This window comes from Thalassophryne amazonica, chromosome 23, assembly GCF_902500255.1.
Source record: "Thalassophryne amazonica chromosome 23, fThaAma1.1, whole genome shotgun sequence".
In the NCBI taxonomy this organism is placed as follows: Eukaryota; Metazoa; Chordata; class Actinopteri; order Batrachoidiformes; family Batrachoididae; genus Thalassophryne; species Thalassophryne amazonica.
In genome coordinates, this window is record NC_047125.1 from 9,912,274 (window position 1) to 9,939,263 (window position 26,990).

At 42.3% G+C, this 26,990-nt stretch overlaps 1 protein-coding gene across 1 annotated transcript in view; it reads left to right on the forward strand.

The window, feature by feature from the left end:
* LOC117505039 (NACHT, LRR and PYD domains-containing protein 3-like) overlaps nt 1–26,990 on the forward strand; it is a 241,888-nt gene that overhangs the window by 30,746 nt on the left and 184,152 nt on the right. The gene's annotated exons all lie outside the window — the stretch shown is intronic.

The following is a 26,990-nucleotide window of genomic DNA, read 5'->3' on the forward strand; positions in this document are numbered from 1 at the left end:
TGAACTGGGAGTAAAAGAACTGAAGGTTGTTTTGACTGTTGTGATGTGATGCTTAGTGTGAAGACCAGGACACTCCAGGCAGATGCACAACAGCTGATAACTGCAACAGACGAACGGGATGTGCTGACCTTCGACGATAAGAGTAAAAGAAAGAAACTGTTTTTCCTTACAGCTGCACTTATTGACGTATGTGTTTATGTTACGGGAAGAAACTTGTCTCGCGTTGCCCCCCCCCCTTAGGACAAGTTTTATGATGTAATGAGGGCTTCTCTAATAAAAAGAGCGGGAGCACAGGCCAGACTTTAGTGTAGCCTTGGTGTACAGCCTGGCTGCACTCCGCGCGAGATTAATTTGACTTTCTGTCTCACTGGTGTTGCTTGACTCTGTTTGTCTTATCAAGGTTTTAAGAATGTTTGGAGGAGAAAATACCCAACATTGACTGGGGGCTACGTCCGGGATCTCAACAACACCGGAGGTGTCCGGCGGAGGTCGCCAAGTCCAGACGTAAATCCTTGGCCAAGGTCCGATCGATTGATCGTGTCTGCAATTGTCGACCACCGTTGGCATCGTCTGGTTGATGAGATTTTCCCGAAGAAGACAGACAGGAGGTCGAGTCAGTGAGTAGAATTTCTTTGTAACAGTACTGAGTGAGTGGTGATCAGATCACATAAAACAGTTAAACTCCGTAAGCGATGGCGTGGAATCGTCTGTTAATGTAAAGCAGTTAAAATCCGCGAGGAGGGCGGACTCCTCTACGGTTGCGAGGGACGCACGTAGTTAAATTCCGAAGGAGGGTGCGGACTCCTCTGTTTTAATACGTAAAGGAAATCCCGGGTAGAAATACGTGCACTGTAAAAAAGCAGTTAAATCTGGCAGGGACGGCGGAGTCCCCTAATGCAGGACATTAGTTAAATTTCACGGGAGGGCGAGCTCCCCTGGCCTAAGAATACGCGTACGGTTATTAAAAGTGTTTTTATGTGTAAATAGTGTTTTGTGTAAATAGAATAACTGTGTGAAAGTGTAATACTTTGGACAACGTTAGTGACAACCGTGTGTGGATGCGGAGGCAAGTGATTCCGCTTCCTACGGGGAGGTGAAAGGAATCAACCACACGACGGCAAATTAATTGTCACGTCCAAAGAAAGTGTGAAAACTTCAGATTTAGAACACCCTAGGTGTGCCCCCGTCTGAAGTCCAAATTATAACAAGGGATAATAAAAATGGGGGGTAAGACGTCTAAAAATAAGGAAACTTTATCAACTGACGACTGGAAATTTATGGAAGCAAAAAATCCAAAAGCAACAAAGAAATTGGAGACCTGGATAAATAAACATGACTTTGACGGACGACTGAACCTGATCAGTATACAGAAGCTAAAGAAGGAGTTAGAACAGGAACATAAAGGTGATGAGAAAAAGATGCAGAAAGTAGGGGCAGATTTAGTGGCATTTTGGGAGGAGGAAGCAGAGAACAGACGGAAGGGAGCAGAGAAGCGACGATTAGAGAGAGCAAAGAAAAAGAAAGCTGTAGGTAAGGCAGAAGAAGATGTGATAATTCAGCACAGAGAACCAGAACAGCCTCAACAACCACCGCCGGCTGGATCGTCGGTGACAACAACACCTTTATATCCTCCTCTACCAGAGGATGACGATGTGCCGCCACCACAGTATGATTTGGCAGTAAAACCTAAGGTAAAAAGTGAAAAACCAGAAAAACCACAAACACGCAGTCAAGCGAAAGTGCCCACAGCCCCTCCCATGGTGGAACACAGTGACCAGGGAGGTGCCTATCCTATGATAGAAGTACCAAATCCTCGTGCAGGAACAGCAGGACAGCGATCAACCATGCTCGTATATCGAACATGGAATGCTGATGATATCAAAGCAGCAGTCGACATGATACCATCGCCACATGTCGATATTGAGGGATTTATGCAGGATATAGAAAACATTAGAAGTTCTTACCACCTTAGTGGACCTGAAGTCCAACAGGTGTGGATGAAAGCATGAGCATGTTTAGCCAATTTTGTTCCACCGGCAGATAGCCAACTATTGGTGTATGTTGATGACATCTTGATTGCCTCTGACACACGAGAAAACTGCATAACTGACACAGTAGCATTATTATGTGTCTTATTTGATAATGGCCACAAAGTGAGTAAAAACAAAGTTCAGTTGTGCAGGGATAAAGTAAAATATTTAGGACATGAATTATCAGCCACTGGGCGCACGATCCTGTCTGACAGGAAGGAAGCAATTTTGCACGCTCCAAAACCACAAACCAAAAGGCAGATGATGTCATTTCTTGGACTGACAAATTACTGCAGGGCATGGATTCCCTGCTATGCAGAGTTGACTAGTCCACTTTCTGATTTGATGTACAAGGATGATATTTCAATGTCAACCGTGTTGGAATGGAACAAAGATGCTGAGGAAGCTTTTGTAAAAGTAAAACAAACATTAGTGTCATCCACAGTTTTGGCACTACCAGATTATAGTAAACCATTCATTCAAACAGTTGATTGTAAGAATAAGTTCATGACTAGTGTTTTGGTTCAAGTGTATGGCTCAAAATTGAGGCCAGTTGCCTACTACTCATCTAAATTGGATGCAGTAGCAAGTGCTTTACCACCATGCGTACAGGCTGTTGTTGCAGCCTCTATGGCTGTTCAAAGTAGCAGTAATGTTGTTCTATTCCATCAGTTGACACTGAAAGTTCCGCATGCAGTTTCTGCACTTCTGTTGCAGACAAACATGAGCCTTTTGTCCCCAGCAAGACATCTTTTGTGCATGTCCTTGCTATTATCACAACCACACCTTACGGTAGAGCGATGTACAACATTGAACCCATCCACATTGATACCTTTACCTGAGGATGGTGAGCCGCACAATTGTCTTGATGTAGCTACAGTCTGTACGAAAGCACGCCCGGACCTCCGGGACACACCCATCCCAAACAGTACAATTGTGTATGTGGATGGTTCTTCCACTAAAATGCTTATGGACAACCACAATCTGGATATGCTGTTGTCACAAATTCAGAGGTATTGGATTCTGCTTCATTGCCATCGTCATTTTCAGCACAAGCAGCTGAATTAGTTGCTTTAACTGCAGCTTGCTATCTGTTTAAAGGTACGGCTGTATCAATTTATACAGACAGCCAGTACGCTTTCAGCACAGTACATGTGTTTGCAAAACTGTGGGAAGAGCGTGGAATGGTGACATCATCTGGAAGGCCGGTGACTCATGCCACTCTCCTAACTGCACTACTGCAAGCTGTGAAATTGCCTCAACAAATTGCTATATGCAAATGTGCGGCTCACACCAAAGGCTCTGGCAGTGTTTCAAAAGGAAATTATTTTGCTGACAGAGCAGCAAAAGAGGCAGCAGCAGCTTCTTCTATTTTTGTTGTACAGGAAACCACTCCAGATTTGCATTTAGGTCATACACTGCTTGCTGACATGCAACAGCAGGCAACTGAAAGAGAAAAACAAATGTGGATAAATAAAGGGGCTACGTATGCAAATGATTTGTACGTGTGACCACAAAAGAAACCCATATTGCCAAAAAATATGTTTAAATGGGCAGCTATTATGAGCCATGGCGTGACGCATGTCTCATCAGGGGGTATGATATCGCAATTGCAATCTATTTTTTGTCTTTATGGGTTCGATGCATATGCAAAACAGCATTGTAGAGCATGCATGACATGTGCAAAACACAACTCACAAGGCAATTTGAGACCCCAAAGAGGCAGATTTCCAACACCACAATATCCCTTTCAAGTGATTCATATGGATTATATACAGCTGAGTAAACATGAAGGGAAGGAATTTTGTTTAGTCATAATTGATGCCTTCTCAAAATGGGTAGAATTGTTCCCTACAAAACATGCAGATGCACTTACAGTGGCTAAGGCATTGTGCAAAGACATCATTCCATGATTTGGAATACCAGAAACAGTTTATTCAGATAATGGAGCGCATTTTGTTAATACAATAGTGCAATACGTAGGAGAAGCGCTACAGGTCAATCTCAAAAATCATTGTGCTTATCATCCACAAAGTGCCGGATTAGTGGAAAGGATGAATGGAACAGTAAAAAACAGACTTAGAAAGACAATGGAGGAAACAGGCAGACCATGGACACATTGTGTAGATTTGGTAAAAATGTATATAAACATAACTAGTACCATGGGGTTGACACCGTATGAAACATTGTTTGGCAGAAAATATCGATTGCCATATTATGGGCAAATTTGGGATGTACCTGAGGAAGCCAATTTGGCAGATTACATGAGAAAGATGTTAGAAAGACAACGAGGGAGAGCTTCAAACACTGATGATCCCATTTCTCCACAGGAGGACCCTAAAGTGGTACCTGGAGACTGGGTGTTGATAAGAAGCATCAAGAGAAAACACTGGCATTCACCTAAATGGGAAGGGCCCCATCAAGTACTACTCACAACACCCACAGCCTTGAAAATTGGGGAAAGAAGTACATGGATTCATTTAACTCACTGTAAGAAAGTCATTTCTGCAGACACAGACAAACAGTAAGAACAGTAGGACAAGACTAGTAATAGTGTGTGAGCTTGGTGTTAAGATCCAGGTTAGACACGAAAGCTAGCAGAAGACATTAAGAAGCCACTGTTCTGAACATAGGTGTGCTGTAGTGTGCAGAAATGGCGAAAGAAAAAAAACAAAAAGAACGAGGGTTTCTGGACCCCATGGACAGTCCTTGTTATGCTGCTTTTCTTTCTTGGATTGGGCTTATTATTAAAAGCCATAAGCACGGGACATGATGATAAGGATCACCTCCGCAGATTGCAGAGATCAAAAAGAAGTAACGAAGACCCCAGTCCGATAATAAATGCCACAGTACATAGCTGTGATAGGAACAATGCGTACCGATTTGGTGTACAAGCCTGCATTCCTAGAAATGCTTCTGTGGTCATCTCTGTACCATATAGTGCTCTTACCCATGGAATAAGGGATGGTGACAGAGGGACTAATTACGGAAATAGTTTCTCATGGTATATGACTAATGATCAACAAGATAAGAGATGGGAAACGTTGGTAGCCGATGAATGGAGTAGATGGACGCCAAGATGGGCACAAACCGAGTGGGCTAAGTACCAGAGTCAAATTCTCAAAATGCATCAAACAGATGATAAGCTGTTTATAGTGGTGAATACCACAGAAAAAGGAACCATATTCCCACCTGATATAGAGGGAGACTGTTGGTTGTTCCTCCTTTGGGTATACAAACCAGGAAAAGATCCGTATTTCCATTTTTTCCTCTGTGAAACAGATAGAGTACAGCAACCAATATTGACAGAATTAAGTACGTCAAAGGGGGTGTCCATACAAGCAAAGGGGATGTCCGTACAAGGCACAAAAGACATGAAGGCAGATGACTGGTTCGTAGTAACTACAGGAATTAGTGGACAAAATAACAATTGGCCTTTAATGGCAGAACAAGCAGGACTAGCAGCAAAGAAGGACTGTGTTGTATGTATGGGACCCAGACCTATATTACAGGTGATACCGGCAGCATTACCCAAAGACTGTCTGCTGACTGTTATGACACAGACATACATTGCAGCAAACAACAATTGTTCTAAGTGGGACAAGATCTATCCATTGACCAAATTGACTAAGATCAAACCTTTATTTTCAAGCAAAGTTGGGCATGCTAACCATACATGTGTACACTTGACAGGGACAAGTAAGACTTTGGGTAGCTTAAACCACACTGCCTGGTGTAAGAATGTGGTCCATAGTACTCCCACATTCAAACCTGTCGGTAGGAGTGACGTATGGTGGTGGTGTGGTGATAACAGAATCTTTGACAGACTGCCACGAAATGTGTCAGGTTATTGTGCATTAATATCATTATTGCTACCAGTTAAAGCTATACCCATGACCCCTGAAGACGTTACGACATATGCAGCCTCTCTTATTCCTGAAGATTGGCAGAAAGGCATAGCCAGACATAGAGTAAAAAGAGAGTGGAAAGGAGTAGGAAATCCAACATATATTGACGCAATAGGAGTCCCCAGAGGAGTGCCTGACGAGTATAAACTGGTTGATCAAATAGCAGCTGGATTCGAATCTTCCATCTGTTGGTGGTGTTCAATTAATAAAAACGTGGACAGAATAAACTACATCCACTACAATGTACAGAAATTAGGAAATTGGACTGAGGAAGGATTTAAGGCTGTCCATTCACAGTTAGAAGCCACGTCCCTTATGGCCTTCCAGAATCGTATTGCTCTGGATACGTTGTTGGCGGAGAAAGGAGGTGTTTGTGCCATGTTCGGAGAACAATGCTGCACATTCATTCCCAACAACACAGCTGCAGATGGCAGTCTCACTCAAGCCATTGACGGGCTGAGGACGTTGAACAGGAAGATGAAAGAGCACAGTGGAGTAAACACCGAAGGCTGGGATTGGTGGCTGGAAGGGATGGGAAAATGGAGGTCTTTGATTTCTTCACTATTAGTGTCTATAGCAGTGTTTGCTGCAATTCTAACATTGTGTGGATGTTGTTGTATTCCATGTCTCCGAGGCCTTGTAAATAGAATGATAACCGCAGCAATAAGTCCAGGACCAGGAGGGGGACCAGCATCATATCCACTCCTGGGGCAAGACGACACCGAGGAGGACGATGACTCCCATGACCTGTACCCAGACCAATGGAAGTATGGTGACCCAGACACCGATGATGGTGACAATGATGACATCACCTCTGGGGTGTAAGCCTATAGAACATACCATGATGAACCTCTTAGTGAAAATCTCAAAAAGAAGTGCTAAGCTGGGTGATGCCTACTGTATGTTTAACAGGCGATAAACAGGAGGGGAATGTTAAAGATTTTGTATATATGTTATCCCTGTTAAACATTTGTACCTTTGTACCTATCTTCTTTCTCATGAGAACGGTGTTGTGCTGTTTTGCACCTAACACTGAGAATGTACGTGTTATTCAACCTTGTTTTTAGCATGGTGGGGTCAATCTGAACTGGGAATGAAGAGCTGGATGTACTTATTATTATTATACAACTTTGTTTTCGTAGCCGCTAACGACTGGGAGTGAAGCATGACGGGGTCAGGCTGAACTGGGAGTAAAAGAACTGAAGGTTGTTTTGACTGTTGTGATGTGATGCTTAGTGTGAAGACCAGGACACTCCAGGCAGATGCACAACAGCTGATAACTGCAACAGACGAACGGGATGTGCTGACCTTCGACGATAAGAGTAAAAGAAAGAAACTGTTTTTTCCTTACAGCTGCACTTATTGACGTATGTGTTTATGTTACGGGAAGAAACTTGTCTCGCGTTGTCCCCCCCCCCCCCCCCCCCCCCCCCCCTTAGGACAAGTTTTATGATGTAATGAGGGCTTCTCTAATAAAAAGAGCGGGAGCACAGGCCAGACTTTAGTGTAGCCTTGGTGTACAGCCTGGCTGCACTCCGCGCGAGATTAATTTGACTTTCTGTCTCACTGGTGTTTCTCGACTCTGTTTGTCTTATCAAGGTTTTAAGAATGTTTGGAGGAGAAAATACCCAACAACTTTTTCCAGGATTTTAGAACAAAATGATAGATTTGATATCGGTCTATAATTTTTCAATACACTGGGGTTGAGATTGGATTTCTTAAGTAATGATTTAATCACTGCAGAATTGAAATATTTAGGAACAGATCCAGAAGTTAATGAGAGATTTATAATTTCCAGCACAGTTGGCCCAAGAATGGGCCACAGGTGTTATGTGTCGGATGCAGTCGGAGAACCGACCAGCGTTTGACATTAGGACCCAGCATAAAATAAGCAGAGCACGGTTCAAAGGATAACAGAATTTAATGACATAACAGTGAGTGCTTAATTAATAACAAGCGCGCGGTCTGGCGAGGTGGAAAAACGGTGCGCTCCCAGCAGCACAAACGGTCCGGAGCCAGAACAGTTCGGACCCAAGGACCCCGCCGACACCCCCCAGGTGGCCGCGACCAACCGAGTCTGTGAAAGAAGAAACCATAATGTGAGTCCACCGCTCCACACACAGAGAGACCACTCAAAGGTGTACATAATCAGCAAACACTTCCTGGCTTAATCACCAATCAGCTTCCCACCCTGCAGGCATGGAACACCCAGTTCAATTCTTCACTGCAGTGGAAGCTGATTAAACGACTAACATAACAGCTCAATATAATAAGGTGTGAGGGACACCATATCTACTGACTGTACTCATGTTAGTCACAAAACCTAAAGTACCTCAGGAAGTGTGCTGACGAGCGTGAGACCTCACCCCCTCCTCTTTCACAGACCATGGCATCAAACCTGGTACGGTCTCTGCATCCATGATGATGAGATGGTTCTCCGAACGTCGATCTTACCCGTCTGTCTGGTCACAAGGTCGAGTCTCTGGCAAATACACACTGTGTACTCCAGACTTAAATGCAACCATGCCCCAATCCATATAGATGCACCACAGCTGTGAGTCCTGACGAGCTGCACATGACCAGCCTCAGGTGATCAGGGTGAGGTCCTAATAACTCAGGCACTCAGTCCTGAACGCATGCCACCTGGAAGGAAAAACAGAAGACAGAAACAAAAGCCAGCCAGGCACCCCAGCCACACAACAGCACCCCACCCTCACGGGAAGCCTCCCGGCGACCACACAAACCTGGCCTAGGAAAAACACCCCCCTCCAGGGACCATGGCTGGAAACCGTATCTGCATTCATCTTCCAACTGAATCTTCATCTAACAGAACGGTTGACGTCTTCTCCTCTGACTGCATCTTTGCCTTTGTTTCTGTCAGTCAATTTGCACAGGTGTGGCCAGGAGTTCTTGAACCTGTGCGGTCAGCCTTTGTTTGACCATGTTTAAAGTCTGTTTAGTCATAAAACAAAAAAGACAAACAACCAAACCACCCCCCCCCCCTCCCCAGAGGACCGTCCCATCAAACCCCGGGAAGAGGAGAAAAGAAAAACACAACCCAAACTTAAGCTTGCAAACAAAAAACGCTAACACCCCCCCCCGGGACGACATGTATGGACCAACACCCCCCAGAGGACATCCCGCCAGCTCCAGGAGTAATAACCACAGCTGAGGTCCCTCTGGGATCCAAAGTCACCCACGGGGACTCCCAGCGCCTCCCAGAGGACCGTTCCATCAAACCCCAGGAGACGCCCCCCCCTCATGACTAACAGACCCAGCCCCGGCCGTCTATGGCTAGATGGACCCACAGCCCTTTACCCCCCAGAGGACACCACAGTCACACCCTGAGGGCAGAAACTGGGGGGAAAAACAAAAGAAAAAAAAACATACAAACAAAACAACCCCAACCCCACCCCCTCGGCGCAGTGGAAACTGGAAGTACGTCCAGTGTCACCAACCACGACTATACCCCAGAAGTCAACCGGGAGGAGTGGAACAGCGGTAATGGCAGACGGCACAAAACGGCGCCACCCCTCCGACTTCCAAACCAGCCACCAGCTGCGGGTATATTCCACTGCCCCAAACCTCAGCTACGCCGATGGCATACGGCTCAAAGGCGCGCTGAAGCCGGAGGTGGAACAGGGAATCAACAAAAAAAAAACACCCCGAACCCTCCCCCCCTCCCGGGTGCAGAGGTTACCTGGGAAACGCCCAGCATAACCAAACTGCACCACTCCAGCAACGCTGACAACCTACAGCTCACACGGCTGGAGCCAGAGGAGAAGAGAGGGCACAACAAAAACAAAAAAAAAAACAAAGAAAAAAGAAAAAACAACCCAATTACCCCCCCCCATCACCCCCCAGAGGACCATCCCATCAAACCCTGGGAGGTGAAACCAAAAGAAATAAAAAGAAAGACTAACATAAAGTTACCTGGGTCCTTTCTATGCTCCAGACAGCCTGCACGGTCATGACCCCAGAACACTAATAGTGCAGAACATCCCACACAAAAACCAACTCAAAAAACCCCCACAAAAAATGAACCAACACAAAACTAATAAGTGACTTATACCGTTAAGCTCAAACAAATGGAACTCACCTGTTCCACCTTAAGAGCTATAACGGTAATGTGACTCAGTCACCAACAGGGGGAGCCAAAGTGCTAAAAATAAAAAAAACCCTTTGGTAACCGAGAAAACAACTCACGCTGCTTTCCCTGTGCGCAGCTACGTGTAACACACAACCAAAATGTGCTTCAACTAAATTACGCCGAAGCTGACACAACAGACGCAGTACCTATCTTTACCCGGGGAGACGGGGCTACAACTGTAACAACAGGAAGCACAGCGACCCGTGCCACAGAACTCCGCCGTGCGCGTTCACCCATTAAAGACACACTCATGCAGCTCCCGTTTTACCTCTTATCCGGTCGAAGTGTGACGCGAAGCCGTCGCTATTCACACTCCACAACAACCCACAGATAAGGCAACACCACAGGAACACGGCTGCAAGAGAGCTCAAATCACTATTCAATAATCGGTTCTCCGACACGCACCATCCGGGCGGAGAGCACCCGCAACTGATCCGGATAACTTCTGACGTCTGCTGCCGCCTTCCCGGCACAGTACCGCCCCTGCTACCGCTGGGTCCGTGATGTATTGGCCAGAGACTACTGTTATGTGTCGGACGCAGTCGGAGAACCGACCAGCGTTTGACATTAGGACCCAGCATAAAATAAGCAGAGCACGGTTCAAAGGATAACAGAATTTAATGACATAACAGTGAGTGCTTAATTAATAACAAATAATCAATCAATCAATTTTTTTATATAGCGCCAAATCACAACAAACAGTTTCCCCAAGGCGCTTTATATTGTAAGGCAAGGCCATACAATAATTATGTAAAACCCCAACGGTCAAAACGACCCCCTGTGAGCAAGCACTTGGCTACAGTGGGAAGGAAAAACTCCCTTTTAACAGGAAGAAACCTCCAGCAGAACCAGGCTCAGGGAGGGGCAGTCTTCTGCTGGGACTGGTTGGGGCTGAGGGAGAGAACCAGGAAAAAGACATGCTGTGGAGGGGAGCAGAGATCGATCACTAATGATTAAATGCAGAGTGGTGCATACAGAGCAAAAAGAGAAAGAAACAGTGCATCATGGGAACCCCCCAGCAGTCTACGTCTATAGCAGCATAACTAAGGGATGGTTCAGGGTCACCTGATCCAGCCCTAACTATAAGCTTTAGCAAAAAGGAAAGTTTTAAGCCTAATCTTAAAAGTAGAGAGGGTGTCTGTCTCCCTGATCTGAATTGGGAGCTGGTTCCACAGGAGAGGAGCCTGAAAGCTGAAGGCTCTGCCTCCCATTCTACTCTTACAAACCCTAGGAACTACAAGTAAGCCTGCAGTCTGAGAGCGAAGCGCTCTATTGGGGTGATATGGTACTACGAGGTCCCTAAGATAAGATGGGACCTGATTATTCAAAACCTTATAAGTAAGAAGAAGAATTTTAAATTCTATTCTAGAATTAACAGGAAGCCAATGAAGAGAGGCCAATATGGGTGAGATATGCTCTCTCCTTCTAGTCCCCGTCAGTACTCTAGCTGCAGCATTTTGAATTAACTGAAGGCTTTTTAGGGAACTTTTAGGACAACCTGATAATAATGAATTACAGTAGTCCAGCCTAGAGGAAATAAATGCATGAATTAGTTTTTCAGCATCACTCTGAGACAAGACCTTTCTGATTTTAGAGATATTGCGTAAATGCAAAAAAAGCAGTCCTACATATTTGTTTAATATGCGCTTTGAATGACATATCCTGATCAAAAATGACTCCAAGATTTCACACAGTATTACTAGAGGTCAGGGTAATGCCATCCAGAGTAAGGATCTGGTTAGACACCATGTTTCTAAGATTTGTGGGGCCAAGTACAATAACTTCAGTTTTATCTGAGTTTAAAAGCAGGAAATTAGAGGTCATCCATGTCTTTATGTCTGTAAGACAATCCTGCAGTTTAGCTAATTGGTGTGTGTCCTCTGGCTTCATGGATAGATAAAGCTGGGTATCATCTGCGTAACAATGAAAATTTAAGCAATACCGTCTAATAATACTGCCTAAGGGAAGCATGTATAAAGTGAATAAAATTGGTCCTAGCACAGAACCTTGTGGAACTCCATAATTAACTTTAGTCTGTGAAGAAGATTCCCCATTTACATGAACAAATTGTAATCTGTTAGACAAATATGATTCAAAACACCGCAGCGCAGTGCCTTTAATACCTATGGCATGCTCTAATCTCTGTAATAAAATTTTATGGTCAACAGTATCAAAAGCAGCACTGAGGTCCAACAGAACAAGCACAGAGACGAGTCCACTGTCCGAGGCCATAAGAAGATCATTTGTAACCTTCACTAATGCTGTTTCTGTACTATGATGAATTCTAAAACCTGACTGAAACTCTTCAAATAGACCATTCCTCTGCAGATGATCAGTTAGCTGTTTTACAACTACCCTTTCAAGAATTTTTGAGAGAAAAGGAAGGTTGGAGATTGGCCTATAATTAGCTAAGATAGCTGGGTCAAGTGATGGCTTTTTAAGTAATGGTTTAATTACTGCCACCTTAAAAGCCTGTGGTACATAGCCAACTAACAAAGATAGATTGATCATATTTAAGATCGAAGCATTAAATAATGGTAGGGCTTCCTTGAGCAGCCTGGTAGGAATGGGGTCTAATAAACATGTTGATGGTTTGGATGAAGTAACTAATGAAAATAACTCAGACAGAACAATCGGAGAGAAAGAGTCTAACCAGATACCGGCATCACTGAAAGCAGCCAAAGATAACGATACGTCTTTGGGATGGTTATGAGTAATTTTTTCTCTAATAGTTAAAATTTTGTTAGCAAAGAAAGTCATGAAGTCATTACTAGTTAAAGTTAATGGAATACTCAGCTCAATAGAGCTCTGACTCTTTGTCAGCCTGGCTACAGTGCTGAAAAGAAACCTGGGGTTGTTCTTATTTTCTTCAATTAGTGATGAGTAGAAAGATGTCCTAGCTTTACGGAGGGCTTTTTTATAGAGCAACAGACTCTTTTTCCAGGCTAAGTGAAGATCTTCTAAATTAGTGAGACGCCATTTCCTCTCCAACTTACGGGTTATCTGCTTTAAGCTGCGAGTTTGTGAGTTATACCACGGAGTCAGGCACTTCTGATTTAAAGCTCTCTTTTTCAGAGGAGCTACAGCATCCAAAGTTGTCTTCAATGAGGATGTAAAACTATTGACGAGATACTCTATCTCCCTTACAGAGTTTAGGTAGCTACTCTGCACTGTGTTGGTATATGGCATTAGAGAACATAAAGAAGGAATCATATCCTTAAACCTAGTTACAGCGCTTTCTGAAAGACTTCTAGTGTAATGAAACTTATTCCCCACTGCTGGGTAGTCCATCAGAGTAAATGTAAATGTTATTAAGAAATGATCAGACAGAAGGGAGTTTTCAGGGAATACTGTTAAGGCTTCTATTTCCATACCATAAGTCAGAACAAGATCTAAGATATGATTAAAGTGGTGGGTGGACTCATTTACTTTTTGAGCAAAGCCAATAGAGTCTAATAATAGATTAAATGCAGTGTTGAGGCTGTCATTCTCAGCATCTGTGTGGATGTTAAAATCGCCCACTATAATTATCTTATCTGAGCTAAGCACTAAGTCAGACAAAAGGTCTGAAAATTCACAGAGAAACTCACAGTAACAACCAGGTGGACGATAGATAATAACAAATAAAACTGGTTTTTGGGACTTCCAATTTGGATGGACAAGACTAAGAGACAAGCTTTCAAATGAATTAAAGCTCTGTCTGGGTTTTTGATTAATTAATAAGCTGGAATGGAAGATTGCTGCTAATCCTCCTCCTCGGCCCGTGCTACGAGCATTCTGACAGTTAGTGTGACTCGGGGGTGTTGACTCATTTAAACTAACATATTCATCCTGCTGTAACCAGGTTTCTGTTAGGCAGAATAAATCAATATGTTGATCAATTATTATATCATTTACCAACAGGGACTTAGAAGAGAGAGACCTAATGTTTAATAGACCACATTTAACTGTTTTAGTCTGTGGTGCAGTTGAAGGTGCTATATTATTTTTTCTTTTTGAATTTTTATGCTTAAATAGATTTTTGTTGGTTGTTGGTGGTCTGGGAGCAGGCACCGTCTCTACGGGGATGGGGTAATGAGGGGATGGCAGGGGGAGAGAAGCTGCAGAGAGGTGTGTAAGACTACAACTCTGCTTCCTGGTCCCAACCCTAGATAGTCACGGTTTGGAGGATTTAAGAAAATTGGCCAGATTTCTAGAAATGAGAGCTGCTCCATCCAAAGTGGGATGGATGCCGTCTCTCCTAACAAGACCAGGTTTTCCCCAGAAGCTTTGCCAATTATCTATGAAGCCCACCTCATTTTTTGGACACCACTCAGACAGCCAGCAATTCAAGGAGAACAGGCGGCTAAACATGTCACTCCCGGTCCGATTGGGGAGGGGCCCAGAGAAAACTACAGAGTCCGACATTGTTTTTGCAAAGTTACACACCGATTTAATGTTAATTTTAGTGACCTCCGATTGGCGTAACCGGGTGTCATTACTGCCGACGTGAATTACAATCTTACCAAATTTACGCTTAGCCTTAGCCAGCAGTTTCAAATTTCCTTCAATGTCGCCTGCTCTGGCCCCCGGAAGACAATTGACTATGGTTGCTGGTGTCGCTAACTTCACATTTCTCAAAATAGAGTCGCCAATAACCAGAGTTTGATCCTCGGCGGGTGTGTCGTCGAGTGGGGAAAAACGGTTAGAAATGTGAACGGGTTGGCGGTGTACACGGGGCTTCTGTTTAGAACTACGCTTCCTCCTCACAGTCACCCAGTCAGCCTGCTTGGGATCTGCCAGGGGGGAACTAACGGCGGCTAAGCTACCTTGGTCCGCACCGACTACAGGGGCCTGGCTAGCTGTAGAATTTTCCACGGTGCGGAGCCGAGTCTCCAATTCGCCCAGCCTGGCCTCCAAAGCTACGAATAAGCTACACTTATTACAAGTACCGTTACTGCTAAAGGAGGCCGAGGAATAACTAAACATTTCACACCCAGAGCAGAAAAGTGCGGGAGAGACAGGAGAAGCCGCCATGCTAAATCGGCTAAGAGCTAGTAGCTACGCTAACCTAGCGGATTCCTAAAAACACGCAAAGTGAATAATTTAGAGGTGATTCAGCAGAAGGAGTGCTTTAGTTAAGGCACGTAAAGATTACACTGGGAAACAAATCGTAATCTAGATAACTAGATCAATTTAACTGCGCAGATTAAACAGCTAACAGATACAGAAAAACACCGCTGTGCTCCGGAACAGGAAGTGATACAATACCGCAGTGAGAGCCAACCACCAGTAGAGGCAAGCCAGAAATAAGTGCGCGGTCTGGCGAGGTGGAAAAACGGTGCGCTCCCAGCAGCACAAACGGTCCGGAGCCAGAACAGTTCGGACCCAAGGACCCCGCCGACACCCCCCAGGTGGCCGCGACCAACCGAGTCTGTGAAAGAAGAAACCATAATGTGAGTCCACCACTCCACACACAGAGAGACCACTCAAAGGTGTACATAATCAGCAAACACTTCCTGGCTTAATCACCAATCAGCTTCCCACCCTACAGGCATGGAACACCCAGTTCAATTCTCCACTGCAGTGGAAGATGATTAAATGACTAACATAACAGCTCAATATAATAAGGTGTGAGGGACACCATATCTACTGACTACTCATGTTAGTCACAAAACCTAAAGTACCTCAGGAAGTGTGCTGACGAGCGTGAGACCTCACCCCCTCCTCTTTCACAGACCATGGCATCAAACCTGGTACGGTCTCTGCGTCCATGATGATGAGATGGTTCTCCGAACGTCGATCTCACCCGTCTGGTCACAAGGTCGAGTCTCTGGCAAATACACACTGTGTACTCCAGACTTAAATGTAACCATGCCTCAATCCACATAGATGCACCACAGCTGTGAGTCCTGATGAGCTGCACATGACCAGCCTCAGGTGATCAGGGTGAGGTCCTAATAACTCAGCCACACATCGGCCACTCAGTCCTGAACGCATGCCACCTGGAAGGAAAAACAGAAGACAGAAACAAAAGCCAGCCAGGCACCCCAGCCACACAACAACAGGTCCTTAAACAGTTTTGTTGGTATAGGATCAAATAAACAGGTTGTGCTTTAATAGACGTCATTAGCTTCGTCAGCGCACCTAGCGAGATACCATCAGAATCTGTAAATCTGGGTAACACCTCAGTAGGTGCATCCACTGAGGTGTAAGTACCTGTACCTTCCCATGATATAACAATATGTAGTATTTTTTTTTTAAGGTGCATGTTTCAAGATATGATTTTGCTACTGGCCTATAAAATTGTTCACGGACTGGCACCTCCCTACCTAGCTGATCTTATTAAACCTTACGTACCGGCCCTGGCTTTGCATTCGCAGGATGCAGGACTACTTTGTCTCCCTAGGGTGAGTAAAAAGTCTGCGGGTCACAGAGCTTTCTCTTATCGTGCCCCTGTTCTGTGGAATGATCTCGCTGTGTCTATAAAGCAGTCAGATTGTGTAGAGACTTTCAAGTCCAGACTTAAGATGCACTTATTTTCTCTTTTGTATGGCTAGCATATTGGCTTATTATGTTACTATGCTTTTTAATCTTTTAGTTAATTTTATTTTTATTTTGTTTTCTGAATTGTTTTGTCTGACGTGCCTTGAGGTGACTCTGTTTTGATTTTGTGCGATATAAAATGAATAAATTGAAATTGAATGAAATTGATTGCTTGTTCTTCCTGAGTACATGCTACTCTTCTCCTTTTCCAACTCAGCACAGGAGAAAATGCTGAGGGAAATTATGACAAATTTTAGGAAAAATGCTTCCCTCTGAGTTGTGCATGTGAATAGGATATATTTATTATAGAACAGGTGGAACTGTCTGAAATTAAAATAGGAAACTACATAAATAACAGCATCATAAAAATGAATCAAAACAATCCTAAAAAGAATGTGATTTGAAACAAAAGTGCAAACAGCTTATATTCAGATTTACATGATACACAGTCAGTTTTCAGCACATTTTAACACCAAACCAGAGTCAAAGGTCATTACAGATATAATGTCCACATTTGACCTGCTGGATTTCTAAATCATGGCAAATAAACAATATACGTATTTGCATTTGATTACATTTCAATGTATGACAATAAATATAAATGAATTGATAATACAAAGATGACTGATAAAGGAAAATTAAGTGAACACATCAAGAAATGCCTAAAATATTCATTAAACAGAATGTGAAATACTTAAATAATACTTTCTGAAGAATGTGAAATTTTGACTCACTGGGTTCAAAGTTGACAAATGTTGGTGTATCACACTTTAAAAGCGGCAGAACCACGTTTGACTTTCTGGGTCACTTGTTCCTCGTATCTGCAGCAGCTTGGTCTAATGTAGGTGTGGCCTTGTCCTTCTCCAGCTGCTGGATTTGAATATAGAGATCTTCAAATAGTTGATGTCTGACTCACTCGGCCTTCTTGATCTACTGCCACCTGACCTGGACTGAGATAAGTGACAGAGAATGAATGAAGTGATGTCAGATTTAGTTTTTTGGCTTCTGTCTCTAGAGGAGTGTTACATCCACAGCAGAGAGGAACACTGTGGGAAAGAAGATGCCGAATAGTAAAACACAAATTCCACCTGCTGAGGTGCTGCAGTATCTAGTTTCCACAGACCAGCACACTGATTCCAGCACCTGGTGATGCTTCAGTGAAGACAGAGAGTCAATAAGCTCACCGGGAGAGCTGGCTCTGTCCTGGGTCCCTGGACAGAGGACCCAGGTGTCCCTGTCCCTGGTGGAGGTGTCAGAGAGGAGGATGCTGAGGAAGCTGCTCAGCATCCTGGACAACACCCCCCCCCCCCACCCCCTGCATGCCTCACTGAGGTCCTGTTAGAGCACCTTCAGCCACAGAGTGAGACCATCGACTTGCACCACACGCTACAGGAGGTCTTTCCTACCTGTGGAAGTCAGACTGTATATGTCCTCCCCCTTCTGCAGGATGAATACATAACCAATAAAACTATTCAGAGTTATTCAGTTATTCAGAGTAAATTTGTTGTACTTATTGTAAAAAATAAAAAAAAACAGCAACAACAAAACAAACCAAAAAACATTGTTTACTGCTTTTGTAGTCGCGAAATAATTTCCGTCGGGATAAGTAAAGCTGATCTTATCTTATCTTAAGACAGCAAAACACCCACAGCTCTGCGGTTTTTGGGGTGGTAAGGGGTGCTGTACCACCCCCTGCTGGGAAAAAGTAGACATTACAGCATGTAAAAAAAAAACAAAAACCGCATCACATATTTTTGGGGTCATAACTTTGTGTTATTGCTCCATGAATCATGGGGCAATTCCTATAATAAAATAAAATAAAGGCTGTTGGAGAAGTAATTTGTCAGAAAACAACCCTCACCGAGCGTTTGAGCGTCCTATTCCCACTCCAGCCAAAAGGTGGCAGTAATGCACCTTCCTCCTGCAAGGAGATAGAAGAAGTGCGGTTGCGGTTTAGCTTCCGAAGCTGTAGCTAGTTAGCTTGGAAGGTTGAAAACGACTAGAAATAAGTTAACATTCACTCTGTAAACGTCTGAAATGTTTCTTAAATGGTGTCGAGCGACAAAAACGACAGCAAACGAGAGAAAGGACGAAGTTAGCGCAAAACGTCCAACAGCCGAGAAGGTTTTTGAAACAGCTGCTAACAAAGAAAAATAATCTCAGAGCGCCGAGAAGAAATTAGTGGATTAAAAGAGTCAAAGTGCTGGATGCTGTTTTCAAGCCTGAAGTTCGCTGATACACAGCAGGTTTGTTCACTAAACATTATTTTACCATAACGACACATCAAGTATCAGTGCCTTTACAAAGCGGCAGGCCTAAACACCGATCGGAGGCCTAGAATCAGTACTGTAGTTGTAAAACAAGCTTTTGGTGTCGTTAGCGCACAAAATCTACCTAATTATCAGTGGTGTCAAAAGTACACACATTTGTTACTTAAGTAGAAGTATAGATACTGCAGTTTAAAAACACTGGTAAAAGTTGAAGTATCAACTTGACCTCTTTACTCAAGTAAAAGTGAAAAAGCATGTGCTCCAAAACCTACTTAAAGTATAAAAGTATAAAGTAATCTTTAAAAAAAAAAGGTAGATGCCACTATATGAATTGAAAGCTTAATTTAAAAACTGATTCGTTCTACATGTGGCCCAAAACCCAAAATTACCCCCCAACACCACCTGCACGAAAATGTTTCAATTCTAGAAGCTCTGAAATGCAATCTGGGACTATTCCAGACAATAAACTGCAGTGAGTGCAGCATCCATTTAGTGAAGGAAAAAACAAACAAACAAACAAAAAAACAACTTTCCTTATTCAAATTCATTCCAGTAGTATTCTGCTCTTACAAGGATGCAGCAGTTTTGTAGTTTGGCAGATAGTTCTGGAGGAAATCACTGAAGAAATTAACACATTGAAAATGTCAAATTGTCATTAAATAAGACAGGGATGAACTGGAGGTGTAAGAGTCACTAGGTGTTCACAGGAAACACTTATTTATCTATGTATTTATTTATGTATGTTCATTGTTAGTTGCTTTTATTTTTTCTGTTATGTTTCTATTCAGGTTCTTTTTGCCTCTTTCTCTAAAATTGTGTATAATAATCATTAGATTATTAATATATAAACAAAAATAAATTTAAGAAATTACAATTGGAAAACAAATGCACCCGAACGTTATGAGAGCTGCAATTGCTTAATGCTAACTTTTAACATTGAAAATGCCATAGACATGCTAACGCGTTTTTAAGTTATAAAATACATCTATCAACTGTTTCAGAAGACCATAACAGGTCGGTTTAACATAGGTAAATAATACTCACAGACGTATGCTCTTTAGGGTTTTAGCAGGGGAAAATTAAGCGAAAGAAAGAAAGAATAAACGAAGCAATAGGTCGAAGCATTGCTTCAATCTGCAAACCACTGCTTGGATTGGTTCACGGTTCAAAGCAAAGCCGTGCTGCAGAAAAGTTGATTACAGGCGCACATGACGTGATATATATATATATATATATATATATATATATATATATATATATATATATATATATAAACATTAAACTGAAGCCAAGAGTAACGAGGCTGTTTGTTTTAAAAAATGTAAGGAATAGAAAGTACAGATACTTGTGTGAAAATGTAATGAGTAGAAGTCAGAAGTAGGCAGAAAAATAAGTAAAGGAGTAAAGTATAGATACCTGAAAAGTGTACTTAAGTACAGTAACGAAGTATTTGTACTTCGTTACTTGACACCTCTGCTAATTATTAAATAGAACTTTGAGTATACATACCGCAATCACTGATAAACAAGACATTGAAGCCAGCTCCAAAATGCCATCACGATAACAGTGGCAGAAAAAGTGATTAATAATAAATTAATAACTAATAAAGTTGTGCTTTGTTGATCTTCCTTTGACATTGTAGCTGTACATTTGTTAAACGCTTTACAATTAGAGTTCACCTCCTGGTCGACTGGTAAACAGATAAGAATGGCAATTCAGGGAAAATGTATTGCACAGTGAACTATGTACGTATTGCAGAAGCATGACAACGGCCAAAAACAGGATTGATTTCCATGATGGGAGAGCTTTCATAGCATTTGACTTGTTACACGTCAACTTTTTATATGGAATATGCAGAAATAAATTTGGGCCATTACATTCAAAATGATAGGGTGGGGGGGGTGTCTGCAAGTGGCCTTTGCCAAAGAGGGTAGGAGGGAGTGTTTGCCAGCACCCTTTTTATTATTTTAATTATACAAGAAGAATATCCACATCCTGTCATTCTGAGAAGGGTCTGTTAAGTTCAAAGTTGAATTGCCAAATTTTTTAGTACTAAGTTAAGTAACAGTTTCAGAGATCAGGGGATATACAGCTGAATTTTCAGTAAAAATGCAAAATTCTTCAGAGAAGCAGACACAAAGATTTGTAATCGTTTGTTGAGGCAGATGTTTGATTTAAGGGGAAACCATTATATACATGCTTTGTAGACTTTATGAAGGCATTAGACTACATAAATCAGTATGCTCTATATTATAAGATGATGAAGAAGGGCAATAATGGTAAATCACAACTCGACACGCAGAACAGCGCGCACACACTGATGTTAAAAAGGTGAGGTGTGTCTCTGCTGACTGTGTGACATTCACAATTCACATACACACGTGTTTATTGACAAATACAGAACAAAGGAAGTCTGTTAAGAAACTCTGCAGCTCACCATCAAGCAATAAAAAAAAAAAAACCCTAATAATAATAATAATAAACATATTTGAATGCGCACATGCCCAAATGTGCCCACGCTGGTTTTTGTTTGGAACAATTACACAAATAAAGTATTTAAACACTCAACTCTTGACTCCCAGTTGCGCAGCGTGCAGCTTCCACATATGATTTGAACATTGATGGAATGAAAATGTTTCCTATTAACAGAAACAAATTCATCATGTGATGGCACCTTTATAGCAATATGTGTGCAATCAGTAGCTCCTATTACATTCAGGAAACTGACTCTCGCTGCAAAATGTGCTGTAACGTTGGAATGTACCTGATGACATTTGGATGATTGCAGCTCGGTACAAGGTTGACTGGAATGCTCCTGATGCCAGGATGCCCAATGTGGTCAGCACCTATGTGGGCACAGACAACCCCTTGCTCCTCGCCGTATTGCACTCTGGGCTAACTGCAGTTCTGTGCACAACTCCATTAACAAATGCCTTGGTAATTGAAATCGGTTTATGAGTCAATTATCCTCATTTGTACATAAATCCTGGCATTCTCCGAATACACACTTATGTTGGATTGCACCATTCGTAGAGCTGCCACAAACGACTATTTATAAGTCAACGATTATTTTTGCGATTAGTCGACTAGTCGGATCATACGTAAATTGGAGCTTATCTCATTTTATCTATCTATACCATTATCGATTCCACCTATCAATCCTATTCCTTCTCGATTCCCTATCGATACCTCCTGTGTGCGACAAGTAGGCTTTACAGGTTTTCAATGTCAACAACATTTTATTGAGTCTTAAAGTAAATAAATATGAAATTGGTCACTGGATCCTTGATCTCTGGACATTAACAGAAATAAACTAAATCTGTAGTTTTTGTCAAATGCATTTCCTTTCAGACATTAATGGCATGATTGTCTCTCCATACATCTGAGCTGAGCTCACCTGGCTGCTGGAGTCTGCAGGTCTGCAGCCATACAGTCATGGGCATCTCATTTTGGGAGAGAAAAAAAACATTTTGATCGATTGCATTTTATTGTTATTACAACATTTGGAAAGAGGTGTCATTTGATTTAAATGGCGACTCGCTTTGAAGTTATTAATTCCATGCGGATATATCTTTCTAACTCGACTCGGCGGTGCAGTGTTTGGAGCAGCAGAACAGAGGATGATTCTCGTTTCTTTCCCGCAACAAGACAAGAGTCCCAGTTAGTCACTTTAATCCGCACAAAAGTGACTCACGATTGACATATTTTTATGGCTTCGAGAGGGGATAAGAAGCGGAGTTGCCGCTTCTGAAGAGGAGCAAACCAAATATCCAATGAAGCAGCAGATTGAAGCACTGCTTCATTGATTCTAACCACTTGCAAGGTCCTGTGCCTTATATCCATCCATATAGTTGCAAACACATGGGTGTGTTAATTGCTCATCACTGTGTCACTGATGTGCACATCACTCTGATGACTTTTTGTTTTCACACTAACGGTTCCCTGCATCACCTTTACATGTCCACAGTGGAACAATAGCTGTAGAAACGTGCGTACGGCAGCCTGAATTTTCGCGTGACGCACCGGACATTTCCAACTCTCACGTCACTTTTGATACATTTGCACATGGATGTGGAGACGGGCGTATGCAAGATCTTTGTGCGTAAGCACACTTTGTACATGAGGACCCTGGGCTCTGAGCAGTTTCCAGATGCTGTTGTTGAAGCACTGATATTTTTACAAGTTCCTTGACCATTTCAAGATTATTGTGAACATATTATTTGGGGTTGACATTTTAGGTGTTCCTGTGAGCAGTGAGAACATGGAGATGGTAGAGGAAAGTGTCTGCTGTTGGCAGCAAATGTGGGTGTGCGAGCGGAGGGACCGGCAGCCTGACGTTTCGTGCGTCACACAACACCGCAGCTTTCGATCAATCTGCCTGGACTTAAAGGCTAAAACCTTTCGCCCTTGTGTTTTTGCAATATGCTGCGACACACTGGTCAGGCATATCGACAAAAGTCCCTGAGAGCTGTGTTTAATCAAAGTTTCTGCCGCTAAAAAAAGTAAATAACGGCTGCCAGGCGCGCAAGCCGATACAGTCTACACGTAGTGACGTATTTTAGGCTTGGTGCTCAGCGGGAAGCTGGTCACGGGGCGTGCACATTTTTTAGTGGCAGGACGTTCAAATGTTGTATATAACGGGAGAACCGCGTCCATTTTCCCAAAACGCTTAGGTTGACCGAATTATATAACCTTTGTTACATGTAATAAGACTGTTGTCTTTAAGTGTCATATCCACTTTAATTTTTATTTATTTTCATTTGTATTTACTGTGTCTGTGTAGAAGTTGACAGGACTGTGGTGGTATGATATTCAGTGTCTGTGTGTTCAAAGAACTCTCAACTGGTGTCCTCAAAACAGTCCTGCAAAGAAATGTCCTCAGTCCAGATCTGCACCGTCTCTGTGTGTGGTTTATTCTGTAGCCTTGAGTTAGGAACAGGGACAACCAGTCTGACTGTCCGAGATGAGGTGACGAGTGGTTCTAATAAACTCTGGGAACATTTGTGTAGCTCTGGCCCAGTGTTTAATAATTCTTTGTTTAGAAGTCCATATTCCTGGAGAACAGGCCTCTTCAAATCCAGTCCTCAAGGGCTGGTGTCCTGCACCTTTTAGATGTGTCCCTGATCCAACACACCTGAATCAAATCGCTGAATTACCTCCTCAGTATGTAGTCAAGTTCTCCAGAGTTTTGTTGCTTACAGATGTAATATTGCTTTGGTAGTCTGTAATTATTGGTAATTGGTAATCTACATGACATCATCAAATTGCAGAAGCTTATTTGTGTGCAGTACATGTTGTGTTTTATTGCTCTAGTGTTTTTGTGTGTGGTTCGGCTGCACTGCTTTTATGGTTGGGAATGTACTTGTACTGTTCAGTGTTCTGTGTGTGTCAGGGGGAGTCCCCTGATATTTTGGGACATAAGCATAGCTTCAGAGTGTTTCTTTCCTCATATCTGACACTGGTAACACATGTTTGAAATTACAAAATGGTTTTAGAACATATTTGCTCCAATATGATAAATTATTTCAATCTGACGTGGTTTCTTCAGGCTTCAGTCACTATACCCTTCAATCTGGCAGCATTATCAAATAGAGCCCGACTGATATGGATTTTTTGAGGCCGATGCCGATAACGATATTTGGATAACAAAAAAAAATGCAGATAATCGATAAATCGGCTGATTTGCCGATAGCCGATAAATCAGCTGATTTTTTTAAATGAATAAAATGTTCTTTTTTGGAACCTTAACAAAAAAGGTATGAGCTAAAAGCTGAAGTTTTGTCCTCATATTGATTAACTTTATAACAGAGAAGAATTTTTAAGTTCAAAAAATGCAATTGGAGCAGTTAGGGGGCTATTCAAACAGACCAGCTAGTAAGATATCACGCCTGAAAATGATCTTTGCCATATCCGGTGTGTAGTGAGCGCCTTGTATGGCAGCACCCGGACATCAGGGTGAATGTGAGGCATAATTGTAAAGCGCTTTGAGCGTCTGATGCAGATGGAAAAGCGCTATATAAATGCAGTCCATATCACGTGAGGTAAATCTGCCCTAAGATTGGATTTTGGAAAACCATGTGACGGAGAACCAATTCCGACTGGACACTCACATTGCGCACATCATCACACATCTTCTATGAGGAGTACCAAGATGGCCGACAGTGGATCGGAGGTCCGCGGAGTTAACTTTTTAGCAAAAAAAAGTACGTTTCTATCTCATATCATTAAAAAGTTATTTACAATTTAGTAAAGCTTGGTCCCAGCCGTCGTATATGACGGCGTCGGCCCCAGAGGGTTAATGGCGAACGGCAATAATTCCCAGAACCCTTCCGGATGACCAGTGAATCTGAATGTTTCAACCTCTTAGCAGTAACCGAAAGTTTTTCATGCTCAAAATAAGGTCTACACAACGTGGGCTTAATAAAAACTGTGACCGACGCAATGAAGCACATTTGACACATTACTACATAAACTGAGTTAATCAAACTGAGTTGAACTGAAATGGGAGAAATGTGGGGTGAATGTAATCGAAAAGTTATTACAAACAACATCTTTATAAACTTACTTGTATGCTTTTGTCAGTCAATCAGTGCAGTGTGACTGCGAACTACGGGGGCCGGTGAGGAACATATTTAAGCAGGGGTGTAAGCAGCTCTCAGTTGAATGGAGTCAGCGCGCCATCTACTGGACAAACGGTGCAAGGACATTTTACATTGCTGAAACAAACATTATTTCAGTAACTGTTCTGTTTATGAGAAATTATCGGCAAAATTTCGGCCGATAGTGAGTACTTTGAAAAGGGCTTATGTCGGCCGATATATCAGTCGGGCTCTATTATCAAATTAGATGTCTTGATAAATATTGAGAAAATCATAATATTTTTTGCCATATCACCCAGCCCTAGTCCAGCTTTAGTTATTTTTTTTCAATAATACTAGAAAAAGTTGATGCGCTAAACAAGGCTGCAAGCTTGACCACTGAGGCAACTTTTCCTGAGGCATCGGTAAGTAGACATATATAACATATAAATGAAGACTACATACAATCGACGTGTTACAATTAATGCTCTAAATTTGTTGTCATGATATTTGGCAATCCAATTACATTTCCACAAAATGGGGACATTGTCTCCTGGGCGTGTGTTCCTTTCCCTATCACTGGTTCAGTGACATTTTTGTCATTTTGCAGCTTCAATATCATCACAGATACACGCACATTTATTTGATCAACATACGCAGTAGCAGAACATCTATCAGATTTTGTTGGCAGTTGATGTGGGTAGCAGGATTTATCAGCACTACACAACAAGTCAAGACAATGAAAGGTGTTGTTGGTCACATTTTGTGCTTAGTTGTTATCTTGATTATTATATGATTATTCTGTTTGTACCTTTTTTTTTCCCTCAGTTTCTTGTTATCAATCAATCAATCAATCAACTTTTTTCTTGTATAGCGCCAAATCACAACAAACAGTTGCCCCAAGGCACTCCACATTGCAAGGCAAGGCCATACAATAATTTATGAAATAGTTATTTCTTTGTGATATTTTGTCAGATCTCTCCTGTGGAGAAAATTCTCTGACACTTTAACTTTAGTGTTTCTTCCGTGTTTGTTTCATGTTGCCAAACTTAATATACATATACGGCTTCATATGCATAAGTTAATTCATTCCAAAATGTTGTGGAAACAGAGTTGTTCTTAAACCAAAACCAATTTTCTCATAAGAAACAATGTAAAATGTATTAATCCGTTCCTGGCCTCAAAAAGAACACTGTGTTTTTAACTTTCTAACAGCATTTCTTGCATAAAAGGTAGACAAAAAAAAAAACAGACTATGCATAATATCTTTTACAAAATACTGTACAGTAATTATAGTAAAATAGATTATTTAATTTCACCGTACCTGTACAGTAGAGACTCGTCAGTTCCTCCATCACCTCCCTCTGCTGCTTTTTCTGAAGAAGTTCTAGTTCCTCCATAGACAGCTCGGGACTGTGGTCATTGGCTTTTCATTGTAAAAGGACACGGACCCGCCCACATACCACCTAGAGGCTACTTTTGAGAGTTGGTGACGTAGTGGCGGTTTGCCAATTTTGGTTTCATAATTT